Raw genomic sequence first — 19016 nt, 5'->3', positions numbered from 1 at the left:
GAAGCTGCTTATCAGCAGTTGAAAACTTGGTATAATATCACAGTGGTAGAGGATGGCCTGGCTGCATCTACTCATCCGGGGAGGATGACATTGCAGTGGTGTAAGATAGCTGACCCGATGGCTCCCATACATCACTTATACAGAATTCCAGCTGCCCCTCCATATTGCCATTATGTTACTCCAAATGTGAAAGATCAGAGTGACCCCAGCAATGGGCTGCCTGTCATTTCAGATAAAAGGCAACATTGTGGTAGTCTGCCATTTAACTGCACAGAATGCAGCACCAGAGACCACAGATAGGGATATTCAGGAAGTGTCATCATCAGGGCCACTTCCTGATCACAATTCCAACAAGCTTTTTGTCAAGTTTTGGTTCACCTTGCAGGTAGATCTTAAGGCAGCAGTTTCCCTGCTTAATGCCCGAACATATTTGGACTTCAGCATTCCACAACTGTCAATGTTAAACAGTGCCTCAGGGGATACTGTAAACAGCAAATTCCCTTGCTTGGCCAATTCACGGAGGAAGGCCTTTGGCTTTTTACAGTCACAGTCTCCATAGAGGTGGTATCTGCCAATGTCCCCTATAAGTCTTTGGAATCTGTGTGCTCAGAACTTCAGGATATGTTTGTGTAATGCCTATGGTGCACCACAGCCTTTCAAGCGCACACAACCTTGAAGTGGTTGGCTTGTCCTAGATGTTTTTGTGCTAGGCAGTGTCCCCTGGCCCTCTGCTCCCAAGTCAAGATGACAGAGCTGGACTGGCTTACCTCTCTCAGGGTTGTGGTTCCCATTTCCTCTAGAGAATGGGACACACCCCTTGTCACCATTAAGAGTTTCTATAGTAAATTTCACCTTTGTGGCAGTTTTAGGGCTACCGTGAATTCACAGTCCATGGTTGACATGTGCCTACTTCCATGTTCTGATCAACTGTTCACACGCTTAACAGGAGTCAATTCTTCTCCATCCATGTGTATCATGGTTATTAACACCTCAGTCAACCTCTGTCATCACTAATGGTTAATGTTTGGGATGGCAAATGCCCCCACAATTTTTCAGCACTGTTTGGAAGAGGTCACATCCAATATTCCACATTGCTTCAACTACCTGGATAACATCGTCATTACAGGACATGCTACAAGTTACCAGCTGCACCACCTCCAAGTCCTCTTCCAGAAACTCTGGGCCACAGATCTGTCTTGCAAACTGTGAAGTCCAAAATTTTCAGCCATCTCTTGAGGTAGGGCATCTGAACCATGGAGAGCCATTACGTACCTGCCACAGCCTTCAAAATTGCATGAATTGCAAGCTTTTTTCAGGCAACATTGCCTATTACCACTAGTTCATTCCCGGGCCACCCACCATCGCGCACCCACTGCATCTCCTTTTACACAAAGGTGTTCCCTTTGTCTGGTCTCCAACATGTGACCAGGTCTTCACCATACTGAAGGAACACCTCCAGTCGGCACTGTATCTAGCTATCTTCGATCCAAACAAACCAGTGGTTTTGGCTATGGACACCTCACACATGGTGTGGGGATGATCCTTGCCATCAGAATGCAGGTGTTTTGGAGCAGGCAATACTTTCAGTGCAATACTTTCAGCACAGCACTGTTCCAGCACTCTCAAGTTGAGAACGAGGCTCTAGCCATTGTGTATGTGGTCACCAAAATTCAAGTTTTCTTTTATGGAACCAAATTCCAACGAATTATGGACCACAAGCCTTAATTTCATTATTTAATCAATTTTCCTGGGTCCCCAATAAGGTGGCCTACAGGTCGCAGCAGTGGGCCTTGTTCCTCTCCAAATATAACATTCATTTGCACCCCATGGGGCACCATCCAAAAATAATAGACTCCTTATCCTGGCTGCCTGTGAGCCCAAACCCAGAGTTCAATCAGGAGGAGCTTGTTTGTTTTCATTTGTATGCCTCCTCCTGCCAAGTGGTAGATGGGTTTCCACTCATTAGGGCCCGAGTTGCCAAAACAACAGCATCTGACCCCACCCTCGGGCAGGTAGTCTGCCTCGTCCAACAAGGTTGTCTTTTTGTCCTCCAGGCCACTCGTTGGTTGTGCTTCACAACTACTTTGTTTTGCACCATTGCCTCCTCATCTTCATGGACGAAGCAGCTCCATGGGTGGTCATTTCCTGAAGTTTGAGGTGGGAGGTTTTACAGGTGTTACATAAGTGGCACCAAAGCCTTGGCTGACAGACATGTTTACTGGCCTGGCATTGACCGAGAACTGGAACACTTGGTTGTTGCAAGTCCCCAGTGTACCAGTCTACACACGGTTCCCAGGTCATGATTCTCACCACGGCCTCCAGCAACCCAGCCCTTGGAATGCATCCATGTTGATTTTGTGTGTTCGTTTCTGAATGTGGTCTGGCTGATTGTCATTGATGCACTGATGCATTCATGATGTTAGCTCCCTTCCCTTTTACCCAAAATCATATGGGAGGCTAAACACATGGGTTGCACTTTTAAAACCCAGATAAAAAAATATCTGCAAGTCTTCCCCACCAAAGAGGCGTTAATTTTTTTTCCGACAGCCTACCAAACAACTCCTATTGGTTCCTGTAACCTAGTGAAGATTCTCCATGGATGCCAGCCAAGGACACCACTCCATCTCCTCTCTCCCAGATCTTGCCCACCATTGTGTTCCAGCATATAAGATTTTAGCCAGGACAGAAGTCTGGGCATCTGGTTTTGGTCAGCATCCTTTCTGGATACTGGCAGTAATCGTCTACCACAAGGCTGCTGTGAAATCAGCTTTGTGTCCAGGTGAATACCCTCCCCTCTGTCCTGGCCACAACTCTACCTTCACCGGTACCCTGGTTGTTGTGCGCTGCCTACCTGCAAAGGTTCCAGTCTGCCTCTGCCTAAAGATTTATTTATTTATTTCTTGTTCCGTAGATCCAGTTAGTGAGTCAATCACAAGGATATGGAACGTGTCAAATTGTACGGGTTTCAATTTAAACTTACAATAAATACAGGGGCAATTCAATGGCAAATTGTACATAGTTTAAGTAAGACATACTATAAATACAGTAACAGATACAATGTCAGCTAGATAACATAACAACCATTTGACAGAAAAAGGAGTTTCAAATAAAGGTTAAAGATAAGAGCACAAAGTTAAATCAGATATTAGGCCTACAAGAGTAAATACATGTACAGCCAATCTGTTGTTACAAAAAGTGTGCTAATGCCCAAATGCACAATAAAATCTATTGAGCTACTTCTAGACACAATACGTTTAGTGATGGTATACATTTTCTTTCAGGTATTCATCCACAGTATAATAAGATTTCTCTGTCAGGTAATCTTTGAGAACTCGTTTAAATTTTGGCAGTTCTGTATGAACACATTTGATATGTAGTGGTAGAGCATTGAACAGCTTAATGCTGGAGTAGTAAACTCTTTTTTGTACCAGAGTGAGACGTTTCATTTCTAAATGTAGATTGTTTTTGTTTCTGGTGTTATAACCATGGAATTTACTGTTGTCTCGGTAGATGGAATAATTTTTGCACACAAAGGTCAGCAAGGAAAAAATATACTGTGAGGCAGTTGTTAGGATACCTATCTTCTGAAACAAGTGCCTGCAAGAGTGTCTTTGATGGACCCCACACATTATTCTGATTGCTTTTTTTTGGATGGTGAAAACTTTTTTTGCAAGTGGTTGGTTCCCCCAGAATATGATAGCATATGACATCAATGAGTGGAAGCAGCCAAAGTAGGCAACCTTAATAGTGTCAACTTCAGCTACTGAAGAAATTACCCGTAATGCAAATGTTGCCGAGCTAAGTTTTTTACATAGATGAAGAATGTGAACTGACCAATTACATTTACTGTCTATGTAAGCACCCAGGAATTTTGTGTCTTCAACTTTCTGTATTGGTTGATCTCTACATTTTATGTCAATTTCATCGGGATTACTTTGTGATGTATGGAACCTCATATAATGAGTTTTATCTGCATTGAGTGAGAGACCATTTGAGGAGAACCAATTTAAGATGTCATTAAAAACAGTATTTGTAGTTTTTTCAAGATCATGATCAATCAAATCGTCAATTAGAATTGTGGTATCATCGGCAAACAAGGTAAATTTGCTGTTTGTCTCAGAACAAAGAGGAAGATCATTAATAAAGATGAGGAAAAGCAGTGGGCCCAAAACGGAGCCTTGAGGCACACCACACGTTATCGTGCCCCATTCAGACGAGGCAGGTTCTCCAGAAGAGCCATTTAGCATTACAGTCTGCTTCCGATCCTGTAGATATGATTGTAGCCACAAGCCAACAGTACCACCTAAACCATAGTATTCTGCCTTTTTCCAAAGAATTTGGTGGTTTACACAGTCAAAGGCTTTCGTAAGATCACAAAAAATACCCACTGGAGACATTTTTTTGTTAATGGCTTCCAAAACTTGGTTGCTGAAAGAGAATATTGCCTGTTCAGTACAAAGACCGGCACGAAAACCAAACTGATTTTTGCTTAAGATACTGTGGAAGTTGAGATGGTCTACAATCCTCCTGTGCATGAGTTTTTCTAGAATTTTCGAGAAGGTAGTTAATAGGGATATTGGGCGATAGTTTGTAACAATGCTTTTATCCCTTTTTTTTAAAGACAGGAATCACTACAGCCAACTTAAGTCTGTCAGGGACAATCCCATCTTGTAGGGATCCATTGTATATGTTGCATAAGACGGGACTAACAAATTTATAACAGTGTTTCAGTATTTTACTAGAAATATTGTCCACACCAGCAGAATTTTTATTTTTTAATGATCTAATTACTCTTATGACTTCGCTTACAGTAACTGGAGATAAGGATAAGTGTGGGATTCTGTTGCTAATAGCTTTCTGTAGGAGGGACAATGATTCTTCCATGGAACCATTACAGCCTGTCTTCTCTGCTGCTCTCAAAAAGTGGTTATTAAATATTTCTGCAACCAACTCAGGTTTCTTTATGATACTGTCCCCTGTTTTAATCTCTACCTGAGACATGTTCCCTGTTGTCCTGCCAGTTTCCCTCTTTATTACATTCCATATAGTTTTAATTTTATTTTCTGAGCTTTCAATTTCTGATTTTATGCACATACTTTTAGATTTATTTATAACCTTCTTGAGAATGCTACAGTAAAGTTTGTAGTGTTGTCGTTTCTTTGGATCATTACAAGTCCTGAGAGAACTGTATAACATCCTCTTTGTTCTACAAGATGTTGTTATCCCTGTAGTGATCCAAGACTTCTTGGCATTGCCTATATGACTATTTCTAACTACTTTTTTGGGAAAGATGGACTCAAATACAGACATGAATTCATTTAAAAATGAATTGTACTTTTTGTTTACATCTGTTTCCCTATAAACTCGGCTCCAGTCTATCTCTTTTAGGCTATCATTGAATTTTTTAAGGCCCTGTTCATTTATTATCCTAAAAGATTTCCAAGAATGCTCGGAACTGTTGCACACACTGATGTAATTGAGCCTAAGCAATTGACCACCATGATCAGAAAGGCCAAGGATTGGATGTACAGTGATCTCATTGCATGTAGACTTATCTATAAATATATTATCTATTAGACTTTTACTGTTAACAGTAACCCTAGTTGGGAAATCAACTATTGCCATCAGATTATAAGACTCCATTAAATGTACTAAATCAGCTTTACTATTGCTCTCATTTAGGAAATCAACATTAAAGTCACCAGTAATTATCAAGTTCTTGGACTTTGAGTACAGTATGGATAATAAAGAATCTAAGTGCTTAAGAAATACATTCAAATTCCCTGAGGGAGATCTATACAGTGCTAACACTACAGCCGTGAAGTCATTTACAGTAATCTCAACACCACATACTTCAATTTGTTGCTCTATACAATGGCTCTTTAAATCTAATGCATTGTAAGATATGTTGTTTTTTACATAAATTACCACTCCACCTTTTTCCATGATGGTTCTTGAGTAATGCGCTGCCTGACAGTAACCACTTAGCTGTAACCTTTCAATATCTTTCATATGATGTTCACTAAAACATAATACATCAGTATCTTTTATTCCTTGTGGTTCCTCTAACAGAACAGTAATGTCATTTACTTTATTACCAAGTCCTCCCACATTTTGGTGAAAAATCGTCATTTCTTTGGAATTAGAGACAGATCTAAACTTTTGCCTAAAAAATTATCTGTAGCTACAGACACAGTATGTTCATTACTAACAATTTCCTGAAACATTTGAGTTTGAAACCGAGTCTGACTTGATGGTTGGAGCCATTCAAGTGCGATTGGTTCCAACTTTGGGGTACATTTGTGGACTTCTTCCAATATTTTTGTTTTTAAGAGGGTACCTAATGCTTTTTTTCCTGATCTGTTCAGGTGCATACCATGTCTTGTAAATAATTCTCGTCCAAAACTGCTTACATCTACAACACAAGTATTTTTAAAATGCTTACACAACTTTGCTAACTTAGAGTTCGTTTGTGAGATAGCCTCATTTACACAGGACTGTGGAATTAAGTCATGTCTCTGTGGAATGTTCACAACAAATACCTTAGACTGATGAAGCGCCGATATTTTCTTCCTGAGCGACTGTATGGCATCATTCCCTTCGTTGCAGGCAACGTTGTTTGAGCCACCTATTAAGATCACACACTCGTTTTTTACTTTTTCAGGATCACATCCCGCTACAACTTCTTGAAGTTTAGCACCTGGCTTCACAATTCCACAAACATCGGCAGCATTAAAACTGCTTTTCACTATATCAGCCATGCCTCTATCATGACTATCAGCGAAAATGTGAAAACGATTTGTTGATGTTTCACTCACAGCAGACTGGATCACATCTTTGCAGCCTCTGGCAGCAGTTCCAGTGGCACTCCAGCCAGAGTGCATATCCCTCACAGACTCATTGTCACAGGACCAGACTCCACCTGTAGTAGTGTCAACTCCACCTTGCACACCGCCTCCAGGCATCGCCATGGATCCCAATTCGGACCGCCTGTCACCAGCACTGTTGTCTTGTGCTCTGACGGAGGGGTTGTTGGATCTCTCCTCGCACTGGCCACTTTCGCTCATATCCCCAGGTCTCCAGCAACCAGGGATTGATTGCTCCTCTTGCCTCCAGGGCCTCCATGGATGTGGATGCCATATCCATATCACAGCTGTCCACAACTTGCCCTGGGGATCACCAATGCTCTCCCAATGTGGGAGAGGTGTAGTGACCTGCACTGATCACAACTGAGATCCGGGTGCATAGCCGTAAGGCGCACCACAGAAATCAGCAGACACAGCTAGAAATTCAACAACCATCAGAGGCCATCACTTATGGATGCACGTGCAGCCTCTCGCTTGTGCAGTCTACCAGCTGCCTTACAGCTTTTACAGAAGAGGTCTGGCTAGCTCTAACTCAGTTACATGTTTACCTCTGCATATGTATTATTGGACTGTTATTGTTAGCTACTCCATGGCAAGTGCACCCATTACAGTAAATTGTTTTCAAGACTTAATAAAGTTTGTTGTATCAGTCACCGTGTGATGTACTCATGGGGGATTAGAACAAAAAATAAATCTTAAGAACCATCAAACAAATTGGACAGCTACAAAAGTGACCAAGTCTACATCTTACATTTTTAGGGCAGGCAAAGAAGGAAGTGGCAGGCACTTGTTTTAACTCAAAGGGTCTTGACATTGCATCCTGCAGTTGTTATTTAGCAAGGCAGGAGAGAAACAACAAACTGCAAATGAGCCATGGAGAGAAGACAGGCATTGTAATGGAGATGTGACTTTAATGACTAGGGAACTGACAGCAGACACACAAAATAATGATTGGGATGATTCCTTTCACATTTGATGAGTATTTTGGTTTGCTCTTTGCTAGTTATTTTTGGGGCTTTTCAGGTTTATATGTTTCAGTCATTTTATAGAAATGAATGCATATCTCATATGCATTCAGATTTATTTATTAAGTAGGCAAAAATATTACCAAATGAAAGTACAGCAACACAGTGTAAATGTGGATCTCTCTTTATCATCTTCACTTAGTCTATTCTTTGCTGGATAATGCATACATGCAATGCAAATATTTGTTCCAAATTTTTCTGCCTTGCATCCCTTTCTGGATCTAAGGAGTAGGGAGTCTCCCACAGAACAAACAGAACAAATTAAGATTTCTCAGTTATGCCCTCGGTGACTGCGGGTACGTTTCAACAGTAATGTCAAGTTCTCTCCCAGGAAAATTTGTCGAAAACAGAGAAAATGAGCTCATGTCTAACACTCAGACCGTGCTTCAACAGACAGTTCAACATATAACATCGAAATAGTTCGTGAGGGTGCTACTGATTGTGAGAGTTGAGGGATATCAATCCGGAACCATAGTAAAGAATTGGAATTTCGATTAGCTACAGCTATTTTCAAGAAAGATTTGCGTCATCTGGCCTTTAAAGTTCCAGCACCATAAGGCTTTCTCATGACTCTGTGTAAATTACATACAAAAGTAAATTGAAATCTCCCATAGATGAGGAAAATTTGTGGATTTTTTTTTCAGGTTCTCAGTGGTCTGAAAAATTAAATTACTTGTGATAAGAGAAAACCATTTATTAATGTTTTAAAAATGTCTTGCTTTATGTATAGTTTCTAAGCTTCTAGAATTCTTTGTCATTTTCAGGAACAACAGCATTAGTGCACTGATTCACTTAAATTACAGCTCTGTTCTCAGACACTCGAGCAGTACTCAATAATGGCTTGCACAAATGTTCTATATGTGGTCTCCTTTGCAGATGAGTCACACTTTCTTAAGATTCTCCCAATAAACTGAAGTCAACCATTTGCTCTCCCTTCCACAGCTCTTACGTGCTCACTCCATTTCTTATCTCTTTGCAGTGTTACACCTAGATATTTAATCCATGTGACTGCGTCAAGCAGCACACTGCTAATACTGCATTAGAACATTACAGGTTTGGTTTTCCTATTCAGCTGCATTAACTTACAAGCAGAGCAAGCTGCTAGTCATCACACCAAATAAAATTCTTCTGTCATTTGGAAAGTGAATGAACATTTTTACGATAGTATTCTCTATCCCTTTCTGAGGAAAAGGAACTTTAGTAAAGAGTAACAACAGTTTCACTTGTAACTAGTACTAATATAATAATTGTACTGCATCTTTTAAATGGATTATTTCTTTTCTTTTCTTTTCTGTTAGGCACTCGAATTATCTTTTTCATTCTTAATCTCTCTCATGGGTACCGAAGACAGAGCCAATCAGCTATCATGACTGCACAGAACAATGAAATTATACTGAAATTTGTGAAAACTGCAGTACAAAGCAGGATATATGTGGCTGACATGAACTTAATACAATAAATTAGACACATAACAATATACATATGACTAGCACTACAGGTTGTACACAATTTCTGATTTAAGAATACAGGATAATAAAGAGTTTAGACAAGAATAGAAGCTTTTAAAATGTGGTGCTACAGAAGAATGCTGAAGTTTAGACTGGTAGACCAAAGAACTACTGAAGAGGTACAGAATCAAACTGCGGAAAAAAGAAGTGTACAGCACAACCTGACAAAAGGACGGGTTTGATTGACAGGACACATCCTGAGGTATCAATGAAACTTCTATTTGGTACAGGTGGGGAGTGGGAAAAGGGTTACAAATTATAGAAGAAACCAAGGACTTGAATATAATAAGCAAGATCCAATGCAAGTAGCTTCCAATGATCCATCACCATGACTACAACAGCATCACAACAACAACATAGAGTTAACCCCTATATGTTCCTACCACAGCATCTAAATACAGTGGTATGGAGTTGAAGAAGGCCTGAATGTGTTGCTAGAGAATATCCCTCCACTCACTCTGTATACAAGTTCAATAAGTGTAAACAGTTGTAGCCAAAAGACTAAGACATCTTGCTTACTAAACATAACCTACATCTTAGGCAAGAATGTAACCAAAAGTAGCTTGAGGTACCCATTGTTCTTTCTTGCCATATGTGGCTGTGCATTGTTTTACTAAAATATGATTTGGACTTGCCTGATGGAGGGAAGTACATTAGATTCTAAAGCTCCCTGATGTAGAGTTACTTTTCAGATCAACCTCAACCTACACGAGTCATTCAATATTGTATGCAATGGTATCTGAAGAATCTGCTAAGGCACTGCTGAATGTAATCTTGTGACCTCCACAGTAATTTCTTAAATGTATTTGGCTATTACTGTATGACAGGTTGATCTGGAAAGCATCAGAAAACAATAAAGAACAGTCATTTAGGATGCCAGTTATGGTGTTCAAACACCCATTGTGTCTGACATTTAAACTTTCTCTAATGGAATAACCTGTATGCCACAAGCCCAGCCCACGTTAGACAGCATTGGCTATTAATGCAATTAGGTCCAGTCCCATTGCTGTGCTCCATTATCAAGTCAGTTCTACATAGTAAATTTTAAGAAGCAGTGTTATGCAAGGAATCTCAGAATATACTATAGTGCTCTATATATCACACCTGTTGGGACTGCAAACACAATATTAGACTATTTACAGTGCACACAGAGGCTTTTCAGCGATCATTCTTCCCACACAGTATATCCAAAATGAGACGGGAAGAAAGGAGTACAATGAGAAGTACCCTCTGCCATGCACTTCACAGTAGTTTGCAGAGCAGGCATTTATATGTAGATGTAATGGATACAAGTTGGCAGGGGAAAAAATATTAAAAGCATTTGGTGTGATATGTCATTGCCTATTGCTTTCAAAATTTGAGTGTATAATTATTGGGATGTTGTCACTTGACTGTTTGGAGTTATACATAGAAAAAAGAAATCCAATACTAGAAATAATCCTTCAAAAACAAAATGGTATACTATTCTCAACTAAAGAATACATAGTTACACAACTACATACAGTGTAGCTGAATGTCCCATTCTGGTTTCAGTCTAAATTCTCGAGGTTTGTAAATGGCTTCCAGCCCTTCCCAGAAATATGTTGACTTTGAAAATGATACAAACACTTTTGTCAAAAGAAAACTGCAGCTATGTTAAAAAAAATATACACTGACTGTGTTCTGTAACTTTGGGAATGTACAATGTGGGAAGATGTACTTTAACAAGACAGAAGCGAACACTAAAATTTAATCTCTATAGTATTTCAACAATAAATTACCACTACACTTCTTAGTACTATTTGTGTTTACATCAACTAAATGTTACTTAGCTTGTCGGCAGAAAAGCTTTAATTATGAAAAAAGCTGATACTTCTTCAGGTATATGAAATAGCTGTTCCTACTGGCAGATAAATATATGCATGAATATACCAATGTTTTCTAAAGAAAATCATTACCTATTGCTGTAATAAAAGAGGCCTGTTTGCTACGCAGCACTTCTTGCCATGCTTTATAGATCCACTGTCCTGCCCTGATAAGTTGGAAAGAACACTGGAAGGCATGGATCTGTACTATGGTCACTAGAAGGCACTGCTACAATCTACAGGCACTGCTTTTACTGTTCAGCACTGTCTATGGAGCCCATTCTGCTGGCCTATCAGCACCCGCAGTTGTGGTTTAAAGCCAGCATCACAGCTTCTCAGTCAGTCGGTCATGATATCACTGTGCTGTTGTACTGATCTCACTACATGTTGTCATTTTGGCTCTGGGTTTACTATGTTTTGGTTTCTGATTTTCGTTTACTCGTTGGACTTGTTATTCCAGTAAGCCATCTTCATTGCCTGTCTTTCTCTTATTGTTATCCACCTGTTCACTCTTGGACGGCTCTCTGTTGAAGCTACTGGCCAGTTGGGGAGTCTCGCATCATTCCTGGTCTTGTTCGATTCTGGTCACTGTAACAATGAAACTGTAATTTGCCGTGTACGTAACAGGACTTATCAATCCTTGAAACAAGAGGTACACTAAAATTACACTTACCAAGAAAGAATAAGCATAAAACTTAAAACAGTATTTCTACCAAGGAATAAAACTGTACAAGAAATTGTCCATGGAGATTACTAAAACAATCATATTTAAAAGGGTAATTGAAAAGTGCTTATTAAGCAACACATTCTGCACAATGAAGAATCACTTAAATAGCAGAGAGTAGGAGTTTGGTTAAAAACTGTAACACAAATAAATAATAACAACAATAATAAAACATTTACTATTTCGCATAAGACTTCCACACTATATTTTTTTCCTTCTTTCTTTGGAAAAACTTACTCTCAGGGTGATGCAACACACAATACTAATACCTTATCTTTCTGAGCTCAACACCTCACACATCATAGAGGAACGCTGACACAGTTTTTGAGGCTAGCAAATGAGAAGTTGTTTAACGCAAAATGGAAACCAAACTTGTAGTTATGGTCTTAGCGTCAGCTGATGGTGTGTGTAGTGTTACATTATAAAACAATGTGTGTATGGTGTGCAGTGACTGGGAGTGAGAAATGGATGAAGAGTGTAACACTGTGTGTTGTACATTAGTAAGTAACTTCCTTGAAAAATAATAGTGTACAGTTGGGATAAACTAAACATGGCAGCACAATTTTAAACAGGCTGGCCTTGTATTCAGGAGAGTGGAGTCTCCAATCTTCATTTGACCACCCTAATTTACTTTGGGCAAATGACACAGCTAACTACCTGTCCTATCCTAGTCAAATTAAACCTGTAATTATGTAAATGCCTCTTTAAGAAATAGATTTTTTCCCCTCAAAATTGTAATACAAAGACATGGCCAACATCGTGTGTTCATGTGTAACACAACTAAGCACTGTTATATACAGTGTTCAGGCATTTTTATTTTTTCAGAAGTATAATATACCAAAGTATCATGTTCTAATTATGTAAGTACTTATCTTTCTTTTGTATATAGTAATATCTTTGTAGAATTGGGTCAGGTGGTTAAGACAGTGAATGCACTGGACTCGCATTTGGGAAGAACGGAGTTTGTGCCTTGTCTGGCCATCCTGACTTTGGTTTTCCCAAGTTTCTAAGGCAAATGGTGGGATAGCTCCATTGATTAGATTCTGGCCGACTTCCTGCCCTACCCTTGTCTGTTATATTCACCAGGTAGTTGATTCCTCCGAACACCAGGCAGGCCTTGAGGGCAGCAATCTTGCCATGAGGATGTGCATAAATGGCTCTATGAACACTGAGATATTTTTCTTGTACGGCATGGAGTTACATATCCCCCCCCCCCTCCACCCGCACAGCACCTGGAGGGCACCAGCATCCCCAACAGGCAGCAGGCAGCATGGCTGTCAGAGCAGAGAGTGCTGTCAGCTGGGCACTATTCTGCTCCCCACGTCACGTCCCCTCATAGGCCAACGATCCATCTGTGCTCTACTATTTAGACCATGAGTGGACCGTGCTAAGTGTGCTATGACCTATGCCTCAAGTTGGCAGTGATGGCAGTTCCATCTGACTGCATCAGCAGTTCAGTTTTAGCACTACAAATTGGCAGTACCAGCAGTTTCATCTCAGCACCCCATGCCAGCAGACCTGACCCAATTTGTCATGGTCTTCACCACCTGCCTGCCAGCCGTCACAGCAGCAGCACTGGCCCAGTAACATCCCATGTCTTCACACCACTGCCTACTACGACTGAGGTTCATCGTGTAAGATTGTCATAGACAATGTCATGCGAGAGACATTTCTATTGTAAGTAGTTGTGTGGATAGTCATCCAAGGACATTAAAATTTACTTTTGTTTTGTTAATAAAGAGATATTGTTTTAATGTGCCTTTGATGACTCCTTAGTATGAGGATACTTCACTTTCCTACTTTGCTTCTGTTTTATTTATGCATTTATTATTTCTGTTTGTATATGAAACATCCTGTGCTGTTATACTGTATGGCCCAAAGATGAATAAATAAATAAAATAATAAATATAATCTTTGTAAAATGCTATATGGATCAATAAAACTACTATTGTTAGTATCACTGTATTAATCCAATACCCTTGTGTTTATTACAAACAATCATTTATACAAATGATAGATGCAAAACACATCACAGTAAAAAACTAAGAAATAGTGCTTGCTGGTGATTTTAATGTGGATTTATTGAAAAGCTGTCAGTAAACAATTATTGCAATCAGTAACACTGTCATCCAATTTAATTCTTACTGTGAACTTTGCAAATAGGATATGTAAATGCTCTGAGAATCCAATTGATAACATCTTTGTACACAAATCTAGGGAAAAAAAGTCATATCACAAAACCAGTAGTAAATGAGCAAACTGATCATGACATGCAGCGTCTTGTGTTAAATGTTGAAACTTGTCAGGATAAAAAATCTGTTAAATCTGAGTACAGGAGGGTAATAAATCAGTCAAAAATTGAGATGCTTAGGAGACTGTCCAAAGACACGAACTGGCTGTACGTTTACAGTACTTCTGACTCAAATGAAAAATGCAAAGCATTCATTAATAAAGTTATTTTCTCTTTTGAAAATTGTCTTCCCCTAAAGATAACTCAAGTCAAACAGAAATCTAAAAATAAAACATTGGTTACACAAGGAATAAGATATTGTGTGAGGCGAAAAGGAGACTGTATCTACTATCTAGAAACAGCTCTGATGTCAGCATTGTAATGTACTACAAAGAAAACTGGAAAATACTGGAACAAGTAATCCAGAAATTTAAGCAGTTTTGTTATGAGAAAAAGATAATTACATTAGGCAACAAAATAAAAACTATAAGGGATACAGTGAAGACAGAACAGGTGGGGTCAAAAAGGAAGAGGAAAAGTTACCTCTACAAATAAACGAGACATTGGTAACAAGTGCATGTAGTGTTGCAAACCTCTTAAACAAGTAGTTTGTTTCTGTTACTGACAGCTTGGGATTATCAGATTCAGTAAACAGGGCACTGCAGTATCTGAGACCAGTCTTTACAAATAACTTCAGTTAAATGGAAATGACACTCATGTATCCCAAACAAGTAGTATCCATCATAAAATCCTTAAATCTAAGTATTCTAGAGGTTATGACAATATATCAACAAAGCTAATCAAAGAGTGCTCATGCGAGTTGAGTTCTATCTTAATCAATTTGAGTAATCAATCCCCTATCAGGCTGGCTAAAATATGCGAAGTTAAGCTTCTTTACAAGAAGGGGGATAAAGATACACTATCAATGAATTTCACTTTTGCTGGCTTTTTCAAAAATATTTGAAAAGATTATGTAAGCATCCCCTTAAGCATTTGACTGCACATAATATATTGTCCAAGTCACAATTTGGATTTCTTCAGGGTTCTGATATAAAGAAAGCCATTTACACATACAGTGAGAATGTACTTAATTGACTACGCAACAAATTAGAGGCTACTGGCATTTCCTGTGGCCTGTCAAAAGCCTTTGTGTGAATCACAGCATTCTCGTAAGTAAATTAGAATATTATGGTGTCACCAGTAGTGCTGTGAAATGGTTTGAGTCTTATGTAACTAACAGGATATCAGGGTGTTGATGCGAAATATCTGTGCAGTAAGCAGTCAGTCTTCCTCAGTCTGGGAATTAATTACATGTGGTGTTCCTCACAGTTCCACCTTGGGTCCATTGCTTTTTCTTGTGAAATTAATATTACATTACCGGATGCTAAGTTTGTTTTGTTTGCAGATGATACAAATATTTCAATAAGTAGCAAGTCCAGTAAAGATTTAGAAAAGTCTACTAATCAAATTTTCAGTGATATTAATAAACGGTATAAAGCTAATTCACTGTCATTAAACTTTGAAATGACCCACTATATGCAGTTCAGAACCTGTAAGAGATTTTCTTCAAGCATGTATATACCATATGAAGAAATGCAGATCAAATTAAATGACAATGTTAAATTTCTGGGATCACAACTTCATAATAACTTCAATTGAACATACCACAGAATTGCTGAAGCACCTAAACAAGTCTGTATTTGCAGTGAGAATGATGTCAGACGGATGAGACACAAATATAAAAAGTTTGCACACTTTGCTTACTTTCATTCTATAACGTCACATGGGTTCATATTCCGGGGCAACTTGCAAAACTGAGCAAAAGTTTTTAGTGTGCAAAAGTGGATGATAAGATTCATTTGTGGTGCAAATTCAAGAATATTAAGTAGAAACCTGTTCAAGGAACTCTATATTCTAACCACGCTTCTCAGTATATTTATTCCTTAATGAAATTTGTTGCAAGTAATACATATCTATTTCCAATGAATAGCTCAATGTAACAATATTATGAAAAAGAAAGTTGCTACTCACTATATACCGGAGATGCTGAGTTGCAGATAGGCACAACAAAAAGACTGTCACAAATAAATAAAGCTTTCAGCCCTTAACAACACACACACACACACACACACACACACACACACACACACACACACACACACACACACGACTGCAGTCTTAGGCAACTGGAACCACACTGCGAGAAGCAGCACCAGTGCATGATGGGAGTGATGACAGGGTGGCGGTAAGGAGGAGGCTGGGTTGGGGAGGAGGAGGCATGGTATTGTGGGAGTGGTGGACAGTGAAGTACTACAGGTTAGATGGAGGGCAAGGGAAAGGTGGGGAGGAGGTGGGGAGTAGTGGAAAAGGAGAGAAGTGTGATGGTGGGGTGATGGCTGTGTAGTGCTGGTAGGGTGTATTGCAGAGAGAGTTCCCACCTGCACAATTCAGGAAAGCTGATGTTGGTGGGAAGGATCCATATGGCACAGACTGTGAAGCAATCATTGAAATGATGGATGTCATGTTTGGCAGCGTATTCAGCAACAGGGTGGTCCACTTGTTTTTTGGCCACAGTTTGTTGGTGGCCACTCATGCTAACAGACAGCTTGTTGATTGCAGCCTAGCTTGTAGACCACATGACTGGTTTCACAGGTAGCTCTGCCTTTGCTGGGATAGGTGGTGTTCGTGACCACACTAGAGTAGGTGATGGTGGGACGATATGGGACAGGTCTTGCATCTATGTCTATTACAGGGGTATGGACTGTTAGGTAAGGGATTGGGAGCAGGGGTTGTGTAACGATGGACGAGTATATTGTGTAGGTTCGGTGGATGGCGTACAGCACTACAACAGCATTTACGTAGCTTGTGTAATCAAATACCAAATTTGGTTTATTACGTACTATGCCCCAACGGAACAACTAGTCCTGTCACGGAAAAGCCACATATAACACTACCGTCTGCTACTGCTATACCATAATCTTAAAGCTGGAAGCAGGTTGTGAAATAAAACAATCTTATTAGAGCAACTATGGTATAACGCAACAGAACAGTGTTACCCTCTGAGAGGAATTTTGCTAGGTTGACCGTGTTGTACCTAACGGAAATGGCTTATCGGAAATGAAAGTCAGAATTACGTAAATATTCGAACAGTAACAAAAAATATTTTTGCCTAGCTATACTGTTTAAAGAATAAGGAAAACGGTCGCCAGCCTAATTAGGCGAGAGAAAGATTAACATTCTCGTTTAAGAAAGTAGGTATGAGTAACTTTAACGGATAAGCACAACCTATACTTGGCCACACGCGAGTGCAATGAACTCTGACACATACATATGTTTACGGTAAGCTAGAGCAACACAAACTATTGGCAAAAATATAACAGATACCGAGACACACTATTACTTTCAGGACTTGTTCAAACTGAATGGTCCTTATAAAATTACTATTTACATTTACTGCAGGATCATAAATTGGACATAGGTTAAGTCTCTCTCAGTTAAATACTTTATATTTGAAATGGAAGTTAATTGGACTCCACTAACAGGTTGCTTCTCACTATCTTTTGAGAATCATAAATAGTGGTCTCCCCATTACTTGTTACCTAGCATTAGTACAATAGACAAACTGTGGATCCTGTTATACTATTAATATGCACTTCCAATACACAAGAGAGACAAACACCTAGCAATCATAAACATATAATTTTCTACTATTGCAGTTTTCCACTTTTACTACAGTGAAACACAATGTTGACAAAATTGCAAGAAACTGACTCACCTTTTAGAATTTACTACAGGCAGCAATGTAATCATTTACTAAGCAAAACATTATAAGCCTCAATTTTAAGAACTTTTAATTTTGAAGTTGGCAACAACACTTTAATAAGCAGTTTTAATAGGAAAATTATTTTCAGTAAGCATCATTTACTTTAAATCACTCTCTTGCCACATTAACTTTAACTTTCTTTTTACTATGTTCAAGAGGCGTTAATTAGCAAAACACTGGTCTTAAATGTTCTTTCAGTAGGGACACTCGGTAATCACTTTAGTTCAAACGGAGAGGAACCTGAGGTGTTATGATACGGAAAAAATTAAAGTAGGTACATAAATTCAGTTATAAGTTACCTTATATTTGTGCACACTAAATCGCCCAAAAAGCTGATCCTTCACTGTACATTATTATAGTATTCCATTACAGTGATGCGCAATGTGGTGGCAACTGCATGTTGGTTGGTGGATTCACAGACAGAATTGCTGGACTCTGGCCCTTCTTGGTGGCTATTTATCCATCCATCTGAGGCACTAGAAAGTAGCAGAAAAAGCCTCTCTCGGAACCAGCACAAAATGCAACATTTACATGGCAGTGCACAGTTTGGTAGCTCGTCCCCGACTGACTCTTGTTCCACCTTTTCTACCTAGGCCAACCACAATTTGCGCGCGCTACACAGTTCCATTCCCGAGGGGAACCACAACACCTTTTACATACAGGATGACTAAGAACCCTAAGTGAGGATCAGCAGTTTACAGAACAGCAAACAATCGTTTTAAACAAAACATATCATTTGCACATATAGGTAGTTCTAAACACAATTATTTAAACAAATTTCAAATGCTAACAGTAAGTTTTGTCTCCCTCAAATTGAGACAAAGAATTTAAATGACAGATACACTACATTGCGTAGAATCAAACCATGACATCAAAGTTTTTACAAAAGAAAGGAGTATACAATTTTCTGTTATCGATTCAATTAAACAACATTTACAGAAGCTCAACGATGTAACATCAAACAAAACAAAAGCAAAATAAATCAGTACAGCATTA

The sequence above is a fragment of the Schistocerca piceifrons genome, chromosome 7, assembly GCF_021461385.2.
Source record: "Schistocerca piceifrons isolate TAMUIC-IGC-003096 chromosome 7, iqSchPice1.1, whole genome shotgun sequence".
In the NCBI taxonomy this organism is placed as follows: Eukaryota; Metazoa; Arthropoda; class Insecta; order Orthoptera; family Acrididae; genus Schistocerca; species Schistocerca piceifrons.
Note: the sequence above shows the minus strand (reverse complement) of the source record.